Source organism: Cheilinus undulatus, linkage group 11, assembly GCF_018320785.1.
Source record: "Cheilinus undulatus linkage group 11, ASM1832078v1, whole genome shotgun sequence".
In the NCBI taxonomy this organism is placed as follows: Eukaryota; Metazoa; Chordata; class Actinopteri; order Labriformes; family Labridae; genus Cheilinus; species Cheilinus undulatus.
Window position 1 is genome coordinate 1332263 of NC_054875.1, and position 6553 is coordinate 1338815.

Sequence of the window (6553 nt, forward strand, 5' to 3'; positions counted from 1 at the left end):
TAAAAAACAGCACAAATATTATTCAACGCAAAAAATAACTTACTCCCAAACAATATAAATAAACTGTTTTCAGAAAGAGAAGGAGGTTATAATCTAAGAGGGGAGCTGAACCTAAAAATGCATTGTGTCAGAACAACATTAAAAAGCATGTGTGTGTCAGTCTCAGGGGTTAAAGTATGGAACAGTTGAGCAGGTGAATTAAAGAAATGTAAAACCATAGGTAAGTTTAAAAGAGCAAATCTTAAATAAATACAAGGATGAAGAGCAGCGGTTTACCCAGGACGGTAATGGCAGGATTTAGGAGAAACATGGATTTATTGTCCAGTTCTGTAATGTCTTTTTGCTGTGTGTGCGTATAGAGTACCATATGTACAGAGCTTATGTATTACAGATAGGTGAAACTTTATCTGTACATCTGCTTGTATGTAGCTTAAATTATAGTCAATATATTATAGGAACCATTGGTTCCTGAATAGATTTTCAGTGTTGTAAATATTATAGTTATGGAAAAAAAGATAAAAAATAAAAACTTGATTGTAGTAATTGGTAATTAAAGGGGTAGGATTAAATAAGTTTTTACTTCTGCCTACTCCTTTTTGAACATGTAAACGTGCATCAAATGCAAGATATTGTCAAAAGTCTATCTTTTTGTTTTTTCCCTTTTTTTTCGCAAAAGCCTGGGTGACTGTATTTGTTATGGTGACATCTCAGATTGTTCTTTGTTGTTTGTTTGTTTTTTACTTTTTAAATAGTTTTTATTTTCACTTTTATGCGTGTTCAAAATAAATTAATATATATATATATAAAATTATGCCATTTTTACCAGAATCTCAAGTTGACCTAATCCTCTCCTGGTGAAATCAGCTGAGGTGTTATTTTTGGATTATCAAAGCTTAAAATGTTTAAATTTTTGAAAAGTACAGTTTGAAGGAGAGGAAATGAATCTTTCAAATATTTAAAGAAGCTCCAGCATGATTAATAAAATCCTGACAGTGTTTCTGTGCTGAAATAAAGCAGACAGATGTGACGCTGAGGAGGCTTCTATTAGAGGGTCTATGAAGATGATGAAGGTTGAAGCCTGCATGCTCCTCCTCCTCAGACATGTGGCTGAACCAGTCACTGTGTATGTTGGGTCATTTCTGGATCCAGCTCCACTAACAATGTGTTTATCTGACCTTCAACTGGGAGTTAAAGTCCTTTAACAAATGGTTTACTGGTCCTTTCATAAACGGTTTACTGGTCCTTTAATAAACGGTTTACTGGTCCTTTCATAAACGGTTAACTGGTCCTTTAATAAACGGTTTACTGGTCCTTTAATAAATGGTTTACTGGTCCTTTAATAAAGGGTTTACTTGTCCTTTAATAAATGGTTTACTGGTCCTTTCATAAACGGTTAACTGGTCCTTTAATAAACGGTTTACTGGTCCTTTAATAAAGGGTTTACTTGTCCTTTAATAAATGGTTTACTGGTCCTTTAATAAATGGTTTACTGGTCCTTTCATAAACGGTTAACTGGTCCTTTAATAAATGGTTTACTGGTCCTTTAATGAAAGGTTTACTGGTCCTTTCATAAACGGTTTACTGGTCCTTTAATAAACGGTTTACTGGTCCTTTCATAAATGGTTTACTGGTCCTTTAATAAATGGTTTACTGGTCCTTTAATAAATGGTTTACTGGTCCTTTCATAAACGGTTTACTGGTCCTTTAATAAACGGTTTACTGGTCCTTTAATAAATGGTTTACTGGTCCTTTAATGAAAGGTTTACTGGTCCTTTCATAAACGGTTTACTGGTCCTTTAATAAATGGTTTACTGGTCCTTTCATAAATGGTTTACTGGTCCTTTAATAAATGGTTTACTGGTCCTTTCATAAATGGTTTACTGGTCCTTTAATAAACGGTTTACTGGTCCTTTAATAAACGGTTTACTGGTCCTTTAATAAATGGTTTACTGGTCCTTTAATAAACGGTTTACTGGTCCTTTAATAAACGGTTTACTGGTCCTTTAATAAACGGTTTACTGGTCCTTTCATAAATGGTTTACTGGTCCTTTCATAAATGGTTTACTGGTCCTTTAATAAATGGTTTACTGGTCCTTTAATAAATGGTTTACTGGTCCTTTAATAAATGGTTTACTGGTCCTTTCATAAATGGTTTACTGGTCCTTTAATAAATGGTTTACTGGTCCTTTCATAAATGGTTTACTGGTCCTTTAATAAATGGTTTACTGGTCCTTTAAGAAACGGTTTACTGGTCCTTTAATAAAGGGTTTACTTGTCCTTTAATAAATGGTTTACTGGTCCTTTAATAAACGGTTTACTGGTCCTTTAATAAACGGTTTACTGGTCCTTTAATAAACGGTTTACTGGTCCTTTAATAAACGGTTTACTGGTCCTTTAATAAACGGTTTACTGGTCCTTTAATAAACGGTTTACTGGTCCTTTCATAAACGGTTTACTGGTCCTTTAATAAACGGTTTACTGGTCCTTTAATAAACGGTTTACTGGTCCTTTAATAAACGGTTTACTGGTCCTTTAATAAATGGTTTACTGGTCCTTTAATAAATGGTTTACTGGTCCTTTCATAAATGGTTTACTGGTCCTTTAATAAACGGTTTACTGGTCCTTTAATAAATGGTTTACTGGTCCTTTAATAAATGGTTTACTGGTCCTTTAATAAATGGTTTACTGGTCCTTTCATAAATGGTTTACTGGTCCTTTAATAAATGGTTTACTGGTCCTTTCATAAATGGTTTACTGGTCCTTTAATAAATGGTTTACTTGTCCTTTCATAAATGGTTTACTGGTCCTTTAATGAAAGGTTTACTGGTCCTTTAATAAATGGTTTACTGGTCCTTTCATAAACGGTTTACTGGTCCTTTAATAAAGGGTTTACTTGTCCTTTAATAAATGGTTTACTGGTCCTTTAATAAACGGTTTACTGGTCCTTTAATAAACGGTTTATTGGTCCTTTAATAAACGGTTTACTGGTCCTTTAATAAACGGTTTACTGGTCCTTTAATAAACGGTTTACTGGTCCTTTAATAAATGGTTTACTGGTCCTTTCATAAATGGTTTACTGGTCCTTTAATAAATGGTTTACTGGTCCTTTCATAAATGGTTTACTGGTCCTTTCATAAATGGTTTACTGGTCCTTTAATAAATGGTTTACTGGTCCTTTCATAAATGGTTTACTGGTCCTTTAATAAATGGTTTACTGGTCCTTTCATAAATGGTTTACTGGTCCTTTCATAAATGGTTTACTGGTCCTTTCATAAATGGTTTACTGGTCCTTTAATAAATGGTTTACTGGTCCTTTAATAAATGGTTTACTGGTCCTTTAATAAATGGTTTACTGGTCCTTTAATAAATGGTTTACTGGTCCTTTCATAAATGGTTTACTGGTCCTTTAATAAATGGTTTACTGGTCCTTTAATAAATGGTTTACTGGTCCTTTCATAAATGGTTTACTGGTCCTTTAATAAATGGTTTACTGGTCCTTTAATAAACGGTTTACTGGTCCTTTAATAAACGGTTTACTGGTCTTTTAATAAACGGTTTACTGGTCCTTTAATAAACGGTTTACTGGTCCTTTAATAAACGGTTTACTGGTCCTTTCATAAACGGTTTACTGGTCCTTTCATAAACGGTTTACTGGTCCTTTCATAAACGGTTTACTGGTCCTTTAATAAACGGTTTACTGTTCCTTTAATAAACGGTTTACTGGTCCTTTAATAAACGGTTTACTGGTCCTTTAATAAATGGTTTACTGGTCCTTTAATAAACGGTTTACTGGTCCTTTAATAAATGGTTTACTGGTCCTTTAATAAATGGTTTACTGGTCCTTTAATAAATGGTTTACTGGTCCTTTCATAAATGGTTTACTGGTCCTTTAATAAATGGTTTACTGGTCCTTTCATAAATGGTTTACTGGTCCTTTAATAAATGGTTTACTGGTCCTTTCATAAACGGTTTACTGGTCCTTTAATAAATGGTTTACTGGTCCTTTAATAAATGGTTTACTGGTCCTTTAATAAACGGTTTACTGGTCCTTTAATAAACGGTTTACTGGTCCTTTAATAAACGGTTTACTGGTCCTTTAATAAATGGTTTACTGGTCCTTTAATAAATGGTTTACTGGTCCTTTAATAAACGGTTTACTGGTCCTTTAATAAATGGTTTACTGGTCCTTTAATAAATGGTTTACTGGTCCTTTAATAAATGGTTTACTGGTCCTTTAATAAATGGTTTACTGGTCCTTTCATAAATGGTTTACTTGTCCTTTAATAAATGGTTTACTGGTCCTTTCATAAATGGTTTACTGGTCCTTTCATAAATGGTTTACTGGTCCTTTAATAAATGGTTTACTGGTCCTTTAATAAATGGTTTACTGGTCCTTTAATAAATGGTTTACTGGTCCTTTAATAAATGGTTTACTGGTCCTTTCATAAATGGTTTACTGGTCCTTTAATAAATGGTTTACTGGTCCTTTCATAAATGGTTTACTGGTCCTTTCATAAATGGTTTACTGGTCCTTTCATAAATGGTTTACTGGTCCTTTAATAAATGGTTTACTGGTCCTTTCATAAATGGTTTACTGGTCCTTTCATAAATGGTTTACTGGTCCTTTCATAAATGGTTTACTGGTCCTTTAATAAACGGTTTACTGGTCCTTTCATAAACGGTTTACTGGTCCTTTCATAAATGGTTTACTGGTCCTTTAATAAATGGTTTACTGGTCCTTTAATAAACAGTTTACTGGTCCTTTCATAAATGGTTTACTGGTCCTTTAATAAATGGTTTACTGGTCCTTTCATAAATGGTTTACTGGTCCTTTAATAAATGGTTTACTAGTCCTTTAATAAATGGTTTACTGGTCCTTTAATAAATGGTTTACTGGTCCTTTAATAAATGGTTTACTAGTCCTTTAATAAACGGTTTACTGGTCCTTTAATAAATGGTTTACTGGTCCTTTAATAAAGGGTTTACTTGTCCTTTAATAAATGGTTTACTGGTCCTTTAATAAAGGGTTTACTTGTCCTTTAATAAATGGTTTACTGGTCCTTTCATAAACGGTTTACTGGTCCTTTCATAAACGGTTTACTGGTCCTTTAATAAATGGTTTACTGGTCCTTTAATAAATGGTTTACTGGTCCTTTAATAAATGGTTTACTGGTCCTTTAATAAATGGTTTACTGGTCCTTTCATAAATGGTTTACTGGTCCTTTAATAAATGGTTTACTAGTCCTTTAATAAATGGTTTACTGGTGCAGAGTCAGACTGCAGAGAGGTCTCTGCACTCGTGTTTATCTTCCTAAAGGTCGTCATCAGAGTTTATATTTCTGTCACCACCTGTTACTGATCCTGTGAAACACTGTAGAACTAACAGAGTTTTTAGAGGAGGAGTAAATCCATCTGAAGGTGCATGCTTCATGTTGCCCTGCACGTTTTCACGTGTAGAGATAGTTTTTAGTGTTGGAACGAGTTAACCTGCTACATCCTAAAACCATGATCTGCTGTGTTTTAGGTCTGTTGCTTCTGTTTCTGTGGTTTTTTACTGGAGTCAGAGCTCACTGTTCTGTTCAAACACTCACTGACGGTGGTTTATGGTTCACAGATTAAATATTTCCTGTTTCTACTCTGCTGTCTCTGGGATTCTCTTCCTGATGGAGTGACTCTTTATTGATCAATGCTGTAGAGTCACCAGAGGGAGGCTGGTGTTTACAGTGATATCAGAGGAACTTTGGACCACAGGGAGGGGACAGGTTTAAAACCGGAACGGGGAGGAAGTGAGACCAGGACTAATGGACACCAGAGTCTCTATAAAGACAAGATGATCGACCATAAATAACTTTATCTGGTTTCTATCAGGATGAACTTTTTACTCCTGATGACCACTGAACAGTCAATCCTCTATTCCTCCAGGGGTTAACCCTTTAAATGCCAGCTGGTATTACACCACTGACATGCATGTGCATAAGAAATAATATTTTTAAATATTTTCAACAGGCCATGAGATTATTCCATTTTAATTCCATTCTGTTACTCTGTACTGTTGGTTTAGAACCGAGGAACACTTACAACCATTTATTAACCCTGAAGAGTTCCTTAAATATCCTGACACATTCACCCCTAAGGACAAAAAATGTCTGCTTCCCAAAAACTGCTATAAAATATTATATATTGATATTTTTTTCCATTTTAAACAAGTCAATCTTTTACAACTACATCAGTCTGAAATAAACATGTCAAATGTTAGTTACATTTTTGGGGCTTTCAACCCTTTAAAGGACAGTATTTTTACACAACTCCACTGTTTTTAACAGAACAAACTCACAAAAATCAAACTATAATACATACAAACACACACACACCATTATCCAGCATCAATAGGGACACACACTTGTCGTCTCAGTAGAAAGGCACCTTTGCAGGAAACAGTAAACGTCTGGAATTTTGCAGCACGCTTTGAATGGGAAAAAGTAGCGCCACCTGGTGCATAAATATAAAAATGAAAAATTGAAAGCTTGTAGTCCAAAATGAAATCAGAACATAA